Genomic DNA, 20,641 nt, shown 5'->3' with positions numbered 1-20,641 from the left:
ACCAGTAGGGCAAGAGGTGGAGTGTCAATGAAGAGCTCCCCCATGGGTCCCATCAGAGTCCTGGGAGCTCATCCACTTCCTCTTCCTTTCCCATCCCCAACCTCTGCTGCTGGCATGGGAGACGCGTGTGCCCACATAAGAGGGAAGTGGACAATCCAAAGAAAATGGCAGCAAGGAACACACACAGAGTGATTCCCTTTCCAGAAAAGAGGTCTCTACCCCAAGAGGCGTTTTGCGCATTTAGGTTCCGGCACGTGTATATAGCTGACATATGATGCTCTGTTCAGTGGTAGCTTCCAAAATTGCTTCTTAAAAAATCCAGAAGGATTGATTGGGGAGTGAGTCCATGGTTTCTAACTTTCGTCAGCATTCATTTCCTTTCTGGAAGAAATGGTGTGAGAATTTATACATGTTATAAGAATTTAAGTACCTGTTATAAGAGCTCCGTCAACATCTTTGCTTGTCTGTTTCTGCTGTTGTCCTTTTGGGAGGACACCCTTATGGGTTCATTTTGCATACGTGTAGCTTCAGAAGCATACTGCTCTCTGTTCATAAGGTCTTATACACACTTCTGTATGTCTACATCCTACATATTCTAGGTATCTATGAAACAGTAGTGATGATTCCCAGAAAGCAGTATCTTTGCAAAAATAAGAGATGTGTGGCTATGAGTAAGGCATTTCTTTACTGGCTGATGTGATGCCTCAGCAAGCATTTTTCATTGCAACGTGATGACTCTCCATGAGACAACACTAGCGAATCTCCCAGTACCCACAAAGGCATTTTGCTGAGCCTTACTGGCTGGGGCAACAATGCGTGGAGGTGGGAATGTGGCAAGGGTTCTGCAGGCTGAACCTCTGATGATGAAGAGTGGACAGGCTGTGACTTTACCAAGTTGGGCCTTTTCTAGCGTCATCGAGGAGGAGAACTTTTCTCCCACATCTGCTTGTGTGGGTACCTTATGTTAGTATTCTTCTTTCCTTACACAGATAGGTAACCCCCAGTGCCTACCAAGTTCTCAATGCTGAAGGAGAGAGGGGCACCTTGGTCTGGCCTTGTCAATAACTAACTGACCCTCGTTGCCCAGCCTCACATCCACTCCTGAAGGGGCCTGAATCCCAGTGGTTTTAGCTGATCTGTTTGGGCAGCTTAGAAAGAACTGACTGTGGAAGCTTAGCAGTGGGAAAGTCATGGTTTTTCCTTGAAAGTTAGAGTGTTTATATTGTAAGCCACCCTTTGATATCCAAGACCAGTGTATTTTTCTTGTCAAATGGGTTATAAGCATGGTTTTTCCTTGGCTGAACATATTAGCATTGAGGATCCTTCTTGTACTTATGCTATGCTTAGTTGCTCAGTTGTGTCCGATTCTTTGTGACCGCATGGACTGTAGCCCACCAGGCTCCTCTCTCCATGGGGATTCTCCAGACTCTTTGCGACCCCATGGACTGTAGCCCACCAGGCTCCTCTGTCCATGGGATTCTCCAGGCAAGAATACTGGAGTGGGTTGCCTTGCCCTCCTCCAGAGGATCTTCCCAATTCAGGGTCAAACTCAGGTCTCTTGTGTTGCAGGCAGATTCTTTATTATCTGAGCCACCAGGGAAGCCCTTTTGTATTTACTGCCTCACTATTTTAAAGTCTCATAACAGAGCCCTGCTTTACTATATATACAGAACACCCTAGCAGGTTTCTCCTAAAGCTGAGGCATATGATGATGGCTAAGCAATTTTTTTTTTTTTGCCACTCTGCATGGCATGTGGGATCTTAGTTCCCTGACCAGGGATTGAACCCGTGTCCCCTACATGATGACAATGGCTAAATGTTTTACAGAAATCTTATTAAAAGCTTCACTGCTCTGCACCCCCTTTCTGATAAGTCTATTGCTGTCAACTTTGAGCTAAGAGAATTCAACGGTATGCTGGTGAACTAATTACAGTTTATTATGATAAATACTCATTTGGCAGCGTGCATCAAGCTTTATAAAAGAATTGCCTGAGATTCATGGGATGGTTTGTGCATTTTTGCTGAGTAACAAACTTGAGAGAACAAATCCTGACAGTACCCATTAGGATTTTTTAGGGTCATTTAAACCTTACCTGGTTGGTTTTAATCCCCTCCTCAGCGTAAGGGCCAAAACAGCACAAACAGAGGATGGCTGACATCAAGAGGTACCCAGCAAGCTGCTCCATTTAGCATCATCTAAATCCTCCTTTAATATGATTAACATCTGATATTCCTCTCTTTGTGAATCATATCCACTTCCAGCCAGGCCACCTCTCCTTTATCTGCAGTGTCTATTTTAAGACTGCTTCAGCGCAAAGAGTATGGGGCCCAGGGAGCAGTTTTGTCACTTCTCATGTGACTTCAGACAAGTTATTGGACTATTCTGGGCCTTATTCCTCCTTTGGTAAAAAACTGGACTCCTTCCGGAAATGCGCTAAACACGAGGCAGGAGGTAGCTTCTGCGCTGCCCACTTCACTCACGCCTATGTACGCACATACACAGCCTCACCGCCACTTATGTTCCCAAAATGGTTTTTAATTCAGCCTGTCTTTAGTTTTTAATTTAGGAAGTTTGGGGCACGGATTCAGAAAAGCTTCAGATGAGATAATCCTTCTGTGCTGGGCCTTGGTGCGTGGAGGTCAGAGCTTAAGTGAGATGCTTAAAAAGCCACTGGCTTATCGTTGTCACTTTCCCAGTGTGGGCGGTGGCTGTGAGCAGAGGTGGACCCCGCACCTCAAGCCGATACCTCAGCGGCTGTTGTCCTCACTGCTTGACTTTCCCATCTAAGTTTCTCCCCCGAAGATCAAGTCAGATACATCTGTAGTCTGAAATGAGCAAGTGAAGAAGATGGTGAAGCAGAGAACTGCACACCTGGTTTCTCCTTACATTTTTAAACAGAGATGGGGCCTGGTAGAGAGACCGAAGTTACGTCTACATGAAGAGCCAGTCGATTCAAAGGAATATATTAAACCAACTGAGTATTAGCTGGCCAAGTAGTGAAACATCTTTCTTGATTGCAGTTTTAAATTTCTCAATCAGTTAATCAGTGGCTTGTAGCAATGATGAAATAGCTAGCACGGATTGACTGTTTATTCTGTTTATTGTGCATGTGCGCGTGCTAACTCGCTTCAGTCGCATCCAACTGTGTGTGACCCCGTGGACTGTAGCCCGCCAGGCTCCTCTGTCCATGGGATTCTCCAGGCAAGAATACTGGAGTGGGTTGCCATGCCTTCCTCCAGGGGACCTTCCCAGCCCAGGGATCGAACCCTCGCCTCCTGGGTCTCCTTCATTGCACCGGATTCTTTACCACTGAGCCTCCGGGGAAGCCCCCTGTTTATCATGGACACTCTTCTAAGTGTTCTACCAATATTAACTTATTTAATGTGAGTACTAATAATGATATGGGTATTAACACAAGGAAAACTTCAGCTTGCCTAAAGCTTTATACTGTTTTTAAAGTCGCTCTAAGTAAGTGGGAGTAGAGGAGCCAGGGAAAGAGAGCAGGGGTAAGCCTGATGCTTCTGTCTCTCGCTACCACTTTCTCCTTCCTTCTTGCTCTCCTCCTACGCTTGTCTTTTTTCAGCTTACTGCTCCATCTCTGCCTCTGTCATAAACTTGCTGGTGGTGCCTCTGTCACCGCGAAGCCCCACCGCCCCCCCAGCCCCCGCCGCTGATGGCTCTCAAGGCTGGAGAGGCTGCTGACCCCCGGCCTATGGGAAAATTAAGCAGATGGGGAAGGTTTATCACTAGTGTGGAAGGAGTGGCTTGCATCTCCCTCCTCTTCGGGACCCTTGCATTTCCTGGCCTGTGTGAGTCAGGACCTCCTAAGTGACAGGAGAGGCTGTTCTGCCTTTTGTATCAGTTTACACACTTGCCAAGATTCTTGGCACGGCCTTCAGACTTGGGGTGGTGAGAGCTTGAGAAGACCCAGGGGAGGTGGAAGAAGACCCTGTAGGGGGCGGGGAAGGGTGAACCACGCTTTTAGCTTGTGCCCAAGGGAAGAAAGTTGGCTACAGGACAGGAGCCGGGCACCTCCCTCCCAACGCCAGTCTGCGAAGGCACGCGGAGAGGCATGTCCATGACAGGCCGCTTTGCACTCCCGCGTCTCACGTTAAATGAGACTGGCAACAATAAATTTGTCTTTCCAGGTGTTATGGTATGTATTTCCATGCTTCATTCTCACTTCACTTTGAAGAGCTTCCAAAATTGGTTTTTATGGGGAGGGAAAGGAGATTTGGGATTCCTTCCCAGTTTTTAAATCACACCGACACTTCTGACTTTAGAAGCATAGGAGTGCAGTTTTATTACTTCTGTTTCCCTCACAACTCTGGCGGGGAAAGGAGGTGGTACGGCCCGTCAGCTTCCAAGATGCGTTTACACGTTTCTGCAAAGAACTCAACTAAGGCAGCTGATCCGTGTAAGTCACGGAGGTTAAACGCACTGCTTAAGGAGACCCAGAAGACATCCACTCTGGATTGACTGTGGCAGGCTGGCCTCTGAGAAAGGCTGATCAACCCAGAGATGGGGGGTCTGGCATGGCCTGGGTGTAGGTTGGGAAGAGAATGTGGTGGGCACCTTCATCCAGGCGGAGCCTTCTGACCGTAGGGGCGCGCACATCCAATTGGATTGCTTTTCTGGTTCCCTCACAACTGTGGCCGGAATGAAGGCAAGGCTCACTGTCAGTTTCCAGGCCACCCTGAGCGGCCTTCTCCTTATCCAGTCCTGGAAGCTAGCTCTTCCCTGCCATGATCAGCCAGGCGTCCCCGTGGGCTATCAGTGAGCAACCAATTAACTGCGGGCTGGGTGCAAACTCCGAGGAAGAGGGACCGACTACCCTTGCCCTCGATAAAGACCCAGGGCTTTGGATGGAAAGCTTAGGAGCAAATAGCAAAGAGACCTTGATCCATTGATTAGCAGGCTTGTCAATGTCATTTCCTAAGATACGCATAACTCACGCGGCGGATGCTCCATCCTGCAGTGTGTGGTTTGACTTTTTTTTTCTAGGTGTCACATGACAAGCAGGAAGGGTCCTTCTGCAGGCCTCTCTCTGTGTCTTCTCTCCTTAGGAAGAAAATGGAAAGGCGGGACTCCTCACATCCTTCCCTGCCACCAAAACACCCCCCCCCCAACACTTGACGCTTACACACACACACTGCATCTACTCTCTCCACCAGGCCCACCCCCACTCCCAGCCCACTCCCGCCTGCCACACCGTGTGTGTTTAAGAAGATTTAATATATTTGGAAGTCTTTCATTCGCCCTGTCATCTCTTTAAAGAAAAATGGGGACAGGTGGATTTAGGAAGCGCTTCCCTCTGCTCCAAATAGATACTTAAATATGAGTGATCATTTGGAAAACTGGCACAGGAGGGAAACCCTTTTACTCCTCTTGCAGTCTTTTGGCCTCGAAGCTGAGGCGCCATTTAAATGATCGCACAACGCGCTCTTGGTGGGTGGCGAGGAGGGAAAAGAAACCTTTACCGTTTCTTTCCCTGCCAGTGCCCCCACTGACAAGCTAAATTGATCTTTTAAGAGACTAAATGAATGTTCTCTAAATATCTGTACGCACATGGCTGTCTGGGAACACGCTCCTTGTACGGGATGATTGCCTGAAATTTGAAGGAGGGAGCAGTAAAGGATACCAGACTGGGTGGGGGTGGGGGTGGGGGGCGGCGGGGCGGGGGAGGGGGGCGGCGGGGCGGGGGAGGGCGCAGGGCGACGTGTGGACCCCAAGCTTCATTTCTGCACCTCCATCCTTTTGGGATTCAAGGTGTTGATCGGTATAATGAAGCGGGCCCATCGGTTTATCATCTATTTGGTCATGTCGTTGCATTTTTAGCGCCCTGTGTCTTTTTTGTCATCGGGTTACATTCAAGCACAGTAAGATCAACGTTCAAACCTCCTTACTCAACAGCTTTATTAGTTATAGCATTCCATGACCTTTCTCAACATTCTTAAAGAAAAAGATACAGTGTAATGTCGCTTTACTTTGCTTATTGTCCTTTGTTGGGGGGAACAAAGCATTTTCTACAGTGGCTATAGCACATAATTATACGGCTTTCAATGGCAGTGTCTTGGCACATATCGAAGTTCAGAGGAGCCTTTAGAAAAAAAAAAGATGTTTTGTGGCAGCCTAGGGAGGGTCTCATCTTTCCTTCAGAAAATAGTTCAAGGCTCTTCTGTCAAGCTTCCCTACTTAGAGCTTTTTCTCCTCCTGCTTCATAAAGTTTAAAGCGGATTCAGTGGAGTTCTATGATCTATTTCCTTTGAAAGATTGTTCCTCGGCACAGAGAGGCCCTTTGACTTCAAGAGTTCACAGATTCATGTCTTTAGGTATCATATGTCTGACCTTATCAGTTACTCCATTTAATGTCGGAGAAAAAGTCTCAACTCTTTGTGTTTGTCTGTTTTGCCTCTGTGAAATGATTTGGTGAAAAAGACCATCCTTTTTAACACACCACTGAGAGGCCGTTTCTGCTGCAACCTACCCTGTGGCTTTTCTCTCTTTAAAAAAAAAAAATTGTCCTTGTGTTTTGTGTATGGATGAGTTCACAGTGAGAATAGAATTATACAAGGGCAGGCGCACACACAAAAAAATCTTTTGCTTTCCTCCCCCACCTCCCCCCACGCCCCCACCCTACCCAGTGATCTATCTATTGGTGGCTGTACCCCAACAGGCAAAGCCATTTAGCAAACACAGAGGGGGCAGCCGCGGTGCTGGGATGGCAGTGGGCTTTTCCCTTGCTTCGACCTACCCCTAAGGCCTTCATAATTAATTGTCCTTCAGAGATGAGGAAAGTTCAGAGACTGTGTGGCATGATGGCCATTGTCTGACATTCAGTTCTCCTTGCCTCGCCTCTTTCTCTGCGCCCCACAAAGGGTTATCAATAGGAGAAAGGGAGCCGGTTCTCCGCTGAGTGCTGCTGGTGGTGGTTGGAGCTTTCAGGGGGTTAGTATCGCTGTGTTCCGCCCATCCTGGATTAAATGTCTGTAGAGGTTCTAACCGCCTTTTGAAAAGCAGCCTGTTTGTTTCGCCGAGGTTAAACAGACTCATTTAGCGAACCCCAAGCTTGTTCAGAAGTTGGTGATCCCTTTTCACGTAGCAGATAACATTTTCAATCAAATTTTCCTCACCCCACCCTAACCCTGCCCCCAGGATTTGACTGCACTGTAATTGCTTGGTTCTTTTTCAGCCATAGGGCAGAAAATGGAATGACCATTCACTCACTTCTCTTAACTGCTTCGGTGTACATTTGCCAGAATAAGTGTTTGGGCAAACACACTTTTTGATGAAGCGTCGGACTTTGGTTCTTGAAAGTAGATTATCCCAGTTTTAAAATATTGTTTCACCTTCAGCGATTGCCTCAAGCCAATTATTTGGTAACATGACATAAAACAAATAAAAGCTGTTCCGCATCGCCCCTCCCCCCACCCACCCACCCCTGCCCTTTCAGCTGAGACGCCAAATAAAGACACGCCGTGGATACAGCTATTTGAAAAGTAAAGGGAAAAGAGAGCCTTGAGTGATTATTATACTACTGTTCCTGTGAAACAGAGGGAAGCCAAGAAAACAAATAGAATCCTTCTTCCTAGGAGCAGTTGAACCAGCACATTAGAGAGGTTTAAGATCACGGGGCAGGAGTGTTCGTGGGGACCTCGAGGTGGAAGGGACCCGTATTGAAAGAGCATCTCCGTGTCCCTCAGAGCTGTGTCTTCTGGAGAAAGGGACCTGCAGGATGCCCAGAAGCAATTCTGTCCCCACCGCTCTTTGAAGATGCTTTCACAACAGACCCTTTGCTTTTTAGAGAGAACCCTGGATCGGGAAGTTGACACAACTAATACAGTCATACCAAAAACGGGGGAGGGGGGTTCATAAAAAATTAAAGTTATCCTTATGAATCTTTCAGTAGAAGCCATGAAAAGGGACAGTAGTGTAGTCTAGGTCCTTTGTGTTGCCAGCCCTTCTTCCGGCCTCTGGGCTATTGTTCTTTCAGCTCCTCAAACAGACTTTCACTTTCAAACTGACAAAAGTCACTTAAAAGCCAGACAGCTGTACTAACACACCCACCTTGTGGAGCAGGAGCCAGGCCAGGTGACGAGGCCGGCTGGGCGACCTTGTTTAAAACGGGCAGGGGCAGCCCCCTCCTGCCTTCGTGTCGGTGTGGGGCTCTTTGAGCTGGACTCTTTATTGCTACTGTGTGGCCCTCACTCCCAGGCTCCCCAAAATATGTCTTGCATTTTCTTTGCAGCGGGAAACCTTCACGACACCCCATGCTCATGTTTATCCCTCAGGCTTGGTGGCTAGAGTCATGGAAGTTAGAGCACAGAGCTTAGCAGCATCAGAGGGAGTCTGACTCAAAACTCTCTCCCTTCTGTTTCTTCCGTTTCTCTCTTTTTCCCAGCCTTTTCCAGCCAGTCCAAACCTCCCCTAAGCTTTTCCGATTTCTGTGGCTTTATCAGGAGTAGCTAGGACTGGAAGAAAAAAAAGAAAGCCACCGGTGATGGGTGATGGGGACAAGCCTCACCTTAGGAAGTGAGACTCCGCTAGAGAGAGGTGGGCACGTGGTCGTGCCCGCATCCCGGGCCTCAGGGCGCAGCCGCAGTGGGCCCCAGCGGGTCCTCCTCATGTGTGTATTACAGCCCCCCCCTCCCCTGTCACCTTGTGTACAGTCTGGTCTGTGACACTGATGGTGATTATGTCATTATTTTGCTCTGGGGGCCCTGGCACATCTGCAGAGCCCAAGCACATCTTCTTTGTTGCGTTGGCAATCGTCCTGCACCACAAACGCTTCATTAGCCCTGCTGGCGGCCTCCTTGCCAGACGCCAGCGCCCAAATCCAGGCTTCTTTTTGCTCCGTTCTTTTGTGTCGCTGATGATCGAGTATTCATCTTCCTGGTTCTTCCCCCCTTTTCCTCGACTTCTGAACTCCAGATGTCCCGGCATGCTTGCCCAGAGCCTTCAAAAGTGTACCACGCGAAACACGGTGACTCTGCACCCTTGAACCTGACCCCACCCCTTCCCACCTTCCTGGTCTGCCCTTTCCCAAATGAATCCATGTGACTCCGCATAGCGCCCCCAGGGTGAGGACTGACGTTTTCAAACTTGCCCTTTGAAAAGATACCCAGGGATTGCTCCCAGCTTATGGTGTTCCTTAGGGTTAGAATGAAGCATTATTAGATATGGCTTCAAGATGGATACCTTTCTTCTCTAGCCCCACCTCTCCCCACCCCTTCCCTCCCCTTGTCTCTTTTTATTCCCTTCTGTGCATTGCCACATTTTACCAATTTTTCAGTAAGCAGTCTAAAGTGTGAGTACAGAAAATATTCTTCATGCCTTGCCGAGTCATCCGAAAGGTTCCTTTTCTCTGCATGGAATCTTGATCTCCACTCTACCCGGTCCCCAAATCCCCTCCCCCTGCCTCTATCTGCTGTCATACCCTCCCAGCCCCCAGCAACGACCTATTATTAGATATTGAAAGTGACGAATGCATGGCTGTTTTGGAAAGGAACTAAAACATTTCTCTCAAGTTTTCCTCTATGCATTGGATGGAGCCACAGCTTTTGTTAAGGTGTGCTGATTTCTACATTAACTGCAGTAAATTTTAGAGCTTAATATCTTGGGCTGTGATGGGTACTACATAATCGGGATGTTTAATTTCCTCTTAAATGTGAATTAATTGATCTGTGTTAGCGTATTATGAGGAGCCTCTTCAGTAGAGAGTTTAACCAATTTTATCCCCGCACCACTGCAACATAAGACGTTTCCAATGTCTCTATGTTTGAGTAAAATTTAGATTTTAATTTTAAGGTATATATACAAAAGGAAAAAATAAGTTCATAAATTTATTCAGAATCCTAGGACAAAGACCCTGGTAAGAATCGAAGAAAACCCCCTTTGAGGAATGAGTTGCCGTTTCTAGTAGGTTTTCAAGCTTTTCTAGTCACTGAGCCCTGGTCTGAATATTAGGAACAAAGCTAGGTCACAAAGGGAGGAGAGAGGTGGGCAGATCATTAGGCCACCAGCCCTGGGCAGGGAGCATGTCAGGAGAGGTGGGTACCTGTCATTGATTGCATCATTTTCAAAAGATTCAGGATGTCCCCAGAACATTCTTAACCTCCCATTATTAGATCATTATGGTTTTATCACCCTTGGGTTTATTTAAACCTTTTATAAAATCTAACTTCATTCTCAGAGTACACCACTCCTCAAGATAATAATTCTCTAAATGTATTACCTGCTGTGAAAATTGTATCTTCTTTTTATGGCTGTTAAAGTGATTTCCCTGGAACTCCAAAGGGGTAGCCCTGGTTAGAATATCCTGGGATTTACGAACAGGACTGGGTCCATATTCTCCATTTCCTTTCTGATTTTATAGACTTTGATCATTATTCCCTCTTAATCTTCATCTCTCCAGATTAAGGAACACTAATCCTTTTTAAAAGTCTAATCTCATACAGTATGTGGGCTGCCCCCATCGTTTCTATAATGCTCTTCCGGCAGGACCATGTTTCGGAGGTACAGTTACAATTCCCGGACAATAAGGGAGAGTTGGAGGGGGCAGCCACATCATGGCTTTATCCCTCACCTCCAATGAGACTTTTTTGATTGTCCCAAAAGTTCATCCTCAGAAGTTGGATTTCTTGAGTAGCATCTCAGTAGCATTTTCTGGTTAAAATGACCCCGTGAGACCTTTTTATGAGACTGTTGGCAAGTATTCCAGCAAATCTGATTGTGTCTACGAAACGTATCCAGCACATAAAAAATGCACAGATCCATCTTGCTGTGCTGATGTTTTCAGTGTTTTGATAGGTACTGGAGTGTTTGACATCATGAAGACACAGCCTTAGCCTTGAGCATGAGTGTCTAAAAATGACCACTAAGGCAAGAAAGCTCTGGTCTCTATATTATGCTCAAGCAGGAAACAAAATGTTCCCTTACAAGAAGGTGTACTTTTATTTATAAAAGCATCACCTTGAGATCTTAAAAGGGAATTCCTTTGGGGAAGTCTTTTCAATGTCTTTGAAAGTGTAAGTGTTAGTTGCTCAGTCATGTTTCTTTGGGAACCCATGGACTGTAGTCCACCAGCCTTCTCTGTCTATGGGATTTCCCAGGCAAGAATACTGGAGTGGGTTGCCATACCCTCCTCTAGGGGATCTTCCCAACCCAGGGATTGGACCTGGGTGTCCTGCATTGTAGGTGGGTCCTTTACCATCTAAGCTACCAGGGAAGCCCTCAATGTCAGAGGTCCTGGACTCATAATAGTGGAACTTAAGAGCCTAGAGTCTTGGAACCAGTCCCTGGGATCAAACCGCAGCACTGACTCTTTTTAGCAGTGAAACCTTGGCAAGTGTCTTACGCTCTCTGTGCCTGTGTCCTCATCTATAAAACAGGGGAAATGATAGTGCCTACCTCACAGAGTTGGTGTGAGAATTAAATGAATGTCCACGAATATATTAGCAGAAAGTAAGTGCTATATAAGCACTTGCTTTCATTCATTAGCAAGCCAAAGAAAAGTTACCTTGCCGCCACGATCAGTAACCCAGCTACTGCATCGTTTCCTACCGATCCTAAACAGGAAAACAAACAAAGCAGAAGAGCAAACAGGGAATTGTCCTTAGAATTGGGACAGAGAGTCAGTGCAAAACTGGTTTTGAAAAGAGAAAGGGATTCCTTCTGCCCCAAGGTTGGCCTTAAAGGTGACAGCAGCCTGCAGGAGCTCTGGGGATCTGGAGTCATGGGTTCCAGATGAGAAGGGCACTAATGAGATGAGAGGCTAAGGTGGAAGGGACCCCGGATTGGGGGTCTGCCCCTGGCAGCACCTGCCTCATTGGGCTCCACTTTGGTCACCTGTAAAGTGATAAGATTAAAGACAGAGCTTTGTTCTAGCTCTGAAATTCTGCAGTTCTAGAATAGAAGACATTCTGTTTTCTCTACACAAGTCCTGTGCATGATGCAAAGCTTTAAGCAGTGACTATGGAGCCCCTGGGAATACAGATGGTGTCCACGTGGAGCCACTTCCACCCCTGGGGCCCTGCTGCAGCTTCATTATCTCAGTAAAACTCTCCAGGGTGCCCAGTTTAGTGTTCTCCCAAGGACCTCTTTGCAGATCTTTCAACAGTGTCCTTGGAGACATGGCAACTCCCTTGCTGGGATTACAGCGATGAATTTTTCAAATTCATAGACAATTTATTGTCATTATATGTGCTGCTCACTTTGTTGTGTTGGCTAGGGCAGCCAAACAGTGAGGACATTCATCTGCAAAGCCCTCATGCCTGTGGGCTTTTTAGGAGATGATACGGACCTGAACAAATGAACAGAGAGCCTGTATACCTGTCCCCACACACATTCCATCAAGGCCACAATTCAACCCAAACAGCCAGCTTGTGTAATATGTGTTAATTTTTGTAGCATATACAACATCTCCCCTCTTTCAGGACAGAGTTGATTGTTTTAGATGGCATAACTACCTTCACTCTGAGGCTTGGTTGGTAGTTTTTGCAAAAGCAACATCACCCTTTCCTTTAAGCATGTCCCAGATGATCATAAATCAATCATAAAAGTCTTTTCCACTGGAATTCTGTATGTCTGAATTTGTGGTTGTGAGTGAAGTGAAAGTTGCTCAGTCGTGTTCAACTCTTTGTGGCCCCATGGACTATACAGTCCATAGAATACTGGAGTGGGGAGCCTTTCCCTTCTCCAGGGGATCTTCCCAACCCAGGGATGGAACCCAGGTCTCCCACATTGCAGGCAGATTCTTTACCAGCTGAGCCACCAGGGAAGCCCAAGTTTGTGGTTAAGAGTATCAAATCCTCACACTGGTCTTTTGGATTTGTTTTTTCCATCTTTCATATGGTAATTATACTAAGCCTCTGTTTTGTTTTTTTTTTTTAAGGTTACTTTAACAGTCGAAAGTAAAATCTGGTCCTAAAAATGAAAAGTAGAAGGTAATAACTGGGAACAGATGTGTGGGAGTTTGAGTAGGGATGTAGGCAGAGGGATGATCAGAAGCAGAAGCAGGCTATAGTTTCAAGGCCACTTCGTTTCCTTCAATATAGTGTATTTTTCAAAGATTTATGTGTGGTTTGTTTGTTTTTTTTTTTGGCTGCACTACTTGGCTTGCTGGATCTTAGTTCCCTGGCCAAGGATTGAACCTGCGTCCTTGGCAGTGAAAAGGCGGAGTCCTAACCGCTGGACCACCAGGGAATTCCCAGAGATCTATCAGCTTAAGTGACCTGAAAGTATACAAAAGAATCTGTCTGTAGAGTCCTGAGCTTCCCTCAGCAGCATCCTAAGTCTTCCCACCACAAACATTACCTAAAGACTCATGAGGTTTGGGTACTTTACCAGAGGACTTCCAAAAGTCTCCCAGTGGGTGTCCTTCTGAAATTGACTTTTCTGTCTTTCTGAGCTGTTTACCTTTCTTGAAAAAGGAATGTCAGAGCCCTTCACGAACTCTTAGCTGGCTTAATTTTGTGAATACAAAGGATAATCGTGGAGGAGAAACCCATAGAATTCCCTAGACTACAAAGCAGAATTGTCCTGACTTTTGTGCCTTTCACACCAGTCCTTGCCCCAAACAGCCTAGATGTTACTGGGGACACATCAGCAGTTGTCAGCAGAGAGGCGGAGGCTCCCGGAACCCGGTGTTCTCCGGAGCTCTGTTCACGTAGCATCTGCATCTGCCCGCGCCTTCTCTCCTGCTCATTCTGCTCCGTGCTGTTCTTTGTCCTGCCTCAACCCCACCTCCTCAACCCCATTTCTCCTCAGGCTTCTCACTCTTGTTACTCCATCCCCACAAATAAAGGGCACACAGACTGGTTTTCATGTTCGCCTGGGCACAGCTTAATTATGGAGGTAAATCTCTGCAGAAAACAATCACGTAATGCATTCTCCAACGAAACAGGAGTAACTGCGGATTATCTGTGCCCCAGCTTCCCTCTGTGTAATATTGAAGAGCTGATGCCCTGTTGTTTTTGAATAATCTCCCATCCAAGAAGGGCACCAGGCTTGGCCCTATTCATTCCACCACCTCACCCAGTAATGGTAGCAAAAAGTTAAACTTCAGCCTGTCTCGAACTCTGACACAGTTGGCACAACCATTCATGGGGTGAATTGAAGTTAGTGAAGGCTGCGACGTGGCTATCTAGTGCTTATTTTTCCATCGAAGTTGATTCATTACCTGCATCAAGGAGAGATGGAGTCCTCCATTTAGTGCATTTGAATATTTGCTGGCAGGGAAGTGCCTAATGAAAAGCTCCTTGTCAAAGCAGGGCAAGATGGAGGGCCACCTGGTCCTTAGCATCTCTGTGTGTGGCCCATGAACTATTCCCGTAGACACGTGCAGCCTTACCCACATCTGAGGAGTGGTGTGACAATGCAGGTTGAATCTGGGGTAGTCAATCCCAGCTACCCTCCCAGGAACAACTAGTGCGCTGACCCAGTGAGGGACACGGGATTAGAGGAGAATGAAAGAGCTTAAGGCCTTCAGAAAAGTGGCTAGCTCTTAAGTTTGGCTGAGAGCAGGGCTTGGCACACTGGCTCGCAGGCCCAATCTGGCACTGAGTCTGTTTTTTTATGGCCCTTGCTAAGAATGGTTTTTATATTCGTAAAGGTTGTGAAAAAGAAGGACAATATGCGACAGAGACCAAACCCAGCCCACAAAGCCTGTGCGTTTACTGTCCGACCCTTTGCAGAAGGAGTTTGCCGACCCCTGCCTGAGGCTTTTTCTGTCTTTGGTAGAACATGAACTCTCAGATCCTTTCTCCTTCTGAAGTTCCAGAACTATGATTCTTTGATGCAAAGTCTCGGTCCAAATCTTACCGAACAACCTACCAGATGAGTAATTCCAGCAGAGAGCTTGCCCTTGTTTTTTAAGATGGGAGAGTATTTTCATAGTTTCTTGGGGATGGAGGGATGGGAGAAAATACTAGACTTTAGTTTTTGATGATTTTTTTCCTCTGATTTTGTTTTTGTTTTGATTAATGCTTATTTAAACTTGGAGTCACTCTTTGAGACGTGTAGAGTTTGGGAGAGATGAAAAATTAAACTCATTACAGCAAGTAACATGACAATTATTATATTTCTTAATACATACAACGCCAAGACCTCCAAGCATGAGCAAATACACTGGCCACTTTAGGCACATTTGGTGAACCAGATTTCAGGCCTACAAAATAGTTTTGACAGCCTCATAGAGTTTATTACAAAAGCATTTGTCCTTCTGTTCCTAGCAAGCTAGAACTTCCTTTTCTGGGGCTGTGGGAGAGATGGTTTTATTTATCTTGATAGGCAAAGTAGCCAGTGGAATGTTTACATAGCTTTAAGTATATACACAAATTATTAACAGGTAGCATGGAAGTGAAGACAGTCTTTTTTATTACTGTGAAAGTCACAATTACTCAAAATGCTCGATTCCAGCACATTTTATCAATTATCAGCATCTGAAAGGTGTAGGAATTTGCTTCTCTGAATATTCCAAATACAGTTCTATTTTCCAAATATCCACTCTTTCCAGGCAAGCAAGAATACTGGAGTGGGTTGCCATTTCCTTCTCCAGGGGATCTTCCCAACCCAGGGATTGAACCCCGGGTCTCCTGCACTGCAGGCAGATTCTTTACCATCTGAGCCACCAGGGAAGCCCCTTCAAAGGTAAATGATTCAAATTCAGACGAGGAAACAAAGAGACCCCTCAGGGCAGCCTCAGCACTTCCTTTGGGCTGCTGAGGAAAGTCCATGTGAGGGGTGATGGCCAGGCCCACGCCGCCCACACCAAAGACCAGAGTCCCCTGCTTGACATCCTTTCCTGTGGCATTCCACTGGCCAGTCAAGGTAAATCCTCAACCTCCCACCTTGCAGCTTCCATGGGACTATTACGTCCTTTTTATTACATTCCCGCCAATGGACCATGTCAACCATATTCTATCCGGACACCACTCTGTCAGCATTTATAAGGACTGGTCGGGCATCGCGGGTTGGCCGGCAGGTTCACTTGGAAGTGTATTCCCACAAGCTCAGTGCAGGTCCCTGCCACAGCGGCAGATGAGAGACAGGCTTTCCTTTTCACCCCTTTTCCTGATTTTCCCTGCACCTCCTGCAGGCTGGCCGGGAGGACGCTTGAGGCTGCGGCATGGATCTTGCTGTCTCAGGGTCCTTCCCCAGCCCTCTCTCAGGGGTTGCCCCCCAGCTTCTCCCTGGTACATTAACTTGACATTGGTTGGTACTCGCAGAAGAAATAGCTTCCAACAGCTCAAACCTCTGATTCCATACCCACTAGAGATTTTGGCTTTGAGATTTTGGCAAGAAGGTCTGTTTGCCTATCAGGTCAGCATCAATAAAGATTTCTTTCTTCCTTTATGTTTTTTTTTTTTTTTTAAAGACAAGAATCAATGGACACTGCCCCCAGAGCTCTTTTTCTTGAGACAGTTTAACCCCTTCTCTCCCAACTACTTGTATTTTCTATTCTGACCGCACGTGTGATATTTTGTTTTTCTCTTTTCCTGTGAGACAACCAAAAAAATCTACCCCATGTAAAATTTGAGAGCCAGATCAATTCTGAACCATCTTATCATTTTTAAAGTCTGTTTATCCAGCTTTGTAGGAGAAAGAAACGAGCAGACTGTTTGAAGGCCACATACTTTTCAAACCTTGGTTGCAACACGTTTGCCCCGTTTTGAAACTGTCTTTATCAGGCCGAGAAAACGAAAATCTATTTGACAAAGTGGCACTCTGGCCAGTTTATCTTGCAATATGGCTTTAGCTCACTGAGTCTATTGATTTCCTTAAATTAATGTTTACAGAATGCTACTGAATTTTGCTCAAGAGAACATTGTTCTTTTGAAGGTTTATAAAAAAAATGATACAGACTGTTACTGCCATGTGTTCTTTTGCTTAGACCAAGGAAACATGGTGGGGGGAGGTTTTTTTTGGTTGTTTTGTTTTAAGGACAGCCTTGAATTCTAGCCACTTCCTATAAGCATTTAGTCTTCACATATTCAAGTAGCAAAACACGTGAGTAGGAGGGAGGTGAGCCCACTCATATGCCTAAAATTTCGTGGGCATCACACTAACCTAATCCTGTGAAAGAAAGTGAAAGTGTCAGTCGCTCAGTCGTGTCTGACTCTTTGAGACCCTATGGACTGTAACCCTCCAGACTCCTCTGTCCATGGGATTCTCTGGGCAAGAATACTGGAGTGGGTTTCCATTCCCTTCTCCAGGGGATCTTCCCTATTCAAGGATTGAACCCAGCTGTCCTGCATCGCAGGCAGATTCTTTACTGGCTGAGCCACTTCGTGGGTATCACACTAACCTGATCCTGTAAGGCCCCTGAAGGCTGAATCTACCTGGAGCATCAGAGTCAGACTTTCGTCCAAAGCTCAGCTGTGGCTAGAGTCTTCCTCGGCCTCATTCGGTGTCGTGTGGGCAAGCAGTTCTGTAGCCACTGCTCCCTGAAAAATCCGTCCTTCCCAACAGAGGTGCGGGCAGCCTGTGAAAACGGCCCAGTCACCATTTGGTGGAAGCTCTTTTTTTTAGTAAATTTATTTACTTTTAATTAAAGGATAATTGCTTCACAATATTGTGTTGGCCTCTGCTGTACATGAATATGAGTGGGCCATCGGTATACCCGTGTCGCCTCTCTCTTGAACCTCCCTCCCACCTCTCACCCCGTCCCACCCCTCTAGGTTGTGACAGAGCACCAGTGTGAGCTCCCTGAGTCATACAGCAAATCCCCATTGGCTATCTGTTCTACATATTGTAGTGTATGTGCTACTGTGTCACTCTCTCCAGGAACTCTTCAAAACACCCTGCTCTTTGATTGGGGTGCTCTGTCCCTAAGATACAAAACCTAGCCTCTAGATGTGACTTTAAAACCAGCTTTCCCAGGGAAGTGTATTTGGCTATTCAGCCCCTGACAAGATTCGCATCAGAATCATGACGTGATGGAAATAAAACTTAGGAGACACACAGCAACTTTTCTCAGCGTGTTGACTCAGTTGATAAAATCTCCCACGTGAACCTCCTCAGAGCATCTCTCAGAACACTGGTTTGCACACGTGTATTAATCGCAGTGAACTGTCTCCCAGAAAGTGGGCTTGTCCTTAAGGTTCAAACCACCGCCTTACTTTTGGAAACTGCTTTACACTTTCCAAAGCACATTCATGCTTGTTTTCCCACTGGATCCATCCCCCCTGATGAGAGGGCTTTAGGACACAGTCCCATGGTTCCCTCTGGAAAGCATCCTTTCTGCCCTTCTGAAGAGCCAGCTAGTTCCTGGCTAGTACACACAAAATAAGCGTGTGTGTGACTGTGAAGGGAGACCCCTAGTCACAATATCTTGTCACCATCTTTCATAGCTCTGAGATTCCCCTCTTCTGCCTCAGGCAGGAAAATTAAGTGAGAGTGAGACGGAGGAGAGGAGCAGCAATAACGTATCTATTCTTGCCTTTTCATTGGATAATCTCAATAAGGAGTTAGTAAAGCATCAGAGTTTATCCATTTGAGTCCACTCTGTCTACAGTCTAAGTCCCCAGCTTGTGCCACTGCTGTCAGGAACTATGTCTCTCCTTGATCAATATTTACTTAACAAATAGCAGGGATGAGAGAGTTTGTTTAGAGGCATCACGTGCACACCAGGGTGAATGAATGCTCGGGAAAGTACCTCAACTTTGTCTCCTTTCCTAGGATCTAGGGGGGTGTGTGTGTGTGTGTGTACGCGTGCGTGCCCACATGAGCATGCACATACAGCCCCATACAAATGCCCTTTTTAACTTCTCCAAAGACACGAGTCGTTCAGAAAAATGCCTCGCTGTGTATGATTAGTACATTATTTATCCCATAAGAGAACTCGCAATATCAATTCAGTTTCAAAAAACTCAAGCCCAAAGTTTGCTTCTCCTTTGTGTTCCTATAGAGGTTAAACATTTTGGAAAGGCTCTTAGGATGAATTAGAGGCACGAGCATCTTCCCTTGACCCTTTTCACATGAGTGGAAGGGAGGAAAATGCAGATGGAAACAATACAAGCAGTTTGATAGGGCAACTCTAACTATATATTTCTGATGGCATGACATTTCTTTTTTAAAGAAATCCCAAGGAGAGAAGGAGCTCTTGAGATTTTCAAAGCCACTTAGCCAGTTTTCGGAATCAGATGTGTTTAAGTCTAATAATAAATATGAACACCCTGGTGTTGAAGTTGAGAGAGCTCTACTCTTTCAACTTCACTCAAACAATTGCTTGAAGGCTCAAGTCAGGGCCCTCAATGCAGTTGACTTGGAGGCACCTGGGTCTAGTTTGAGGGGTTTTGTTTCTGTGTGTGGGGAGAGGCTGAGGGGGAAACCGTGGGAGTTATTTATTTATTTGATTTTGTGAATCGGAGTTGTAAAAGCCATCTGAAATATTCATGCAGAATTGTCTGAGAAGCCCGTTTCTGTTTTATTTACTGCACAGTAGACCAGCCACAGCGGATTAGTTCTACAATACCCGTAACAAAAGCCCAACAGCTGATGCATGTGATGTTAGGAGGTGACAAAACAGTTAAAGTATGCTGCTGGCTACAGGCGAGCCGTCAGCAGACGCAGACAAAAGGGTTTGTGACAAGAATAACTCTCTCTCCAAGGCGAGCAGTGAAGAGTATCCAAAATACCAGTACCCTTTTCTCCTTGACATTGTCTTCTTACAGTCAGCACTTTATTGCCCTTTTATAGTATTTTTTAAATGGAGGAGCAAGAAGAAAGTAAACCCAGACACAGAACTAATTCACCAAAATAGTAAACCAAGGTTTTACTTTCTCAGCAGTTAGCCACTTCTGCCCGTACGTAGATTTCCTTTACCATTTCTTCACTGAAGTTTGAAAAAAAAGTTTCAAGGATGAACTGAAAAGATGATCCATCTTGATAAGATTGTCATCTCTTGATTAATAAGCTGGAGAAGCCATGTGAGCCTTTGGTTACTGGAGAGAGGAGCTAGGGAGCGAGGTCTGTGCCTGGTTTATTTTTTGTCCATTTCGGCAAACATCATTCCACTGATGAAATGAAGCCAGTGGACCAGGTTTTAAAGGGGATGGAGGATTGTAAGAGAGCCACAGGGAGCTGTGCAAGGGGCAAGGTTTAGATCTCCAGAAAGAGGCCGATGGATGAGCCTCTGGCCGTTTCGGAGGTGTGAAAAATCAGCTACCCTGTCTCCAGAAAATAGGAGAGGCTGTCTTCTTTTTAACCTTTGTAATTCCCCTTCTATTCTCTCTGACATTCATTCAGCTGCCAAGAGCGTTTGGCAAGGCTTGGGCCAGCGAGCACACTTGCAGTGACCGCTAACCTTGGTATGTCCTGACACTTATGATGAGTGTCTGCAGGACGCAGAAGGCAGGCAGCCTGCTATGTCAGGCTTTTATTATGTGCTGCAGAGGCTAGGGACAGCCAGTTTAATAAAACAAATCATCCTTGAAGGTAAAGCAACTGGGAAGAGGAGGAAGACGGGGGGGAAATGTGTCTTTGCCACTCATTCTGATAAAAAAAAAAAAAAGAACAGCAAAATAAGCACCCACCCAATGCACCGTGTGTGTGTGTGTGTGTGTGTGTGTGTGTGTGAGTGTGTGACAACCCAGGCACCCCTGAGCAGACTTGAAAATATCCTCCCATTTCTCCCATTTC

The 20,641-nt window shown here is 46.1% G+C and overlaps 1 protein-coding gene across 9 annotated transcripts in view; it reads left to right on the top strand.

Annotated features, from left to right (window-relative positions):
- Positions 1–20,641, top strand: part of PROX1 (prospero homeobox 1) — a 60,184-nt gene that overhangs the window by 28,557 nt on the left and 10,986 nt on the right. The window lies entirely within an intron of this gene.

Source organism: Bos indicus x Bos taurus, chromosome 16 (assembly GCF_003369695.1).
Source record: "Bos indicus x Bos taurus breed Angus x Brahman F1 hybrid chromosome 16, Bos_hybrid_MaternalHap_v2.0, whole genome shotgun sequence".
NCBI lineage: Eukaryota > Metazoa > Chordata > Mammalia > Artiodactyla > Bovidae > Bos > Bos indicus x Bos taurus.
Note: the sequence above shows the minus strand (reverse complement) of the source record. Positions and strands in the feature narration are given on the sequence as shown.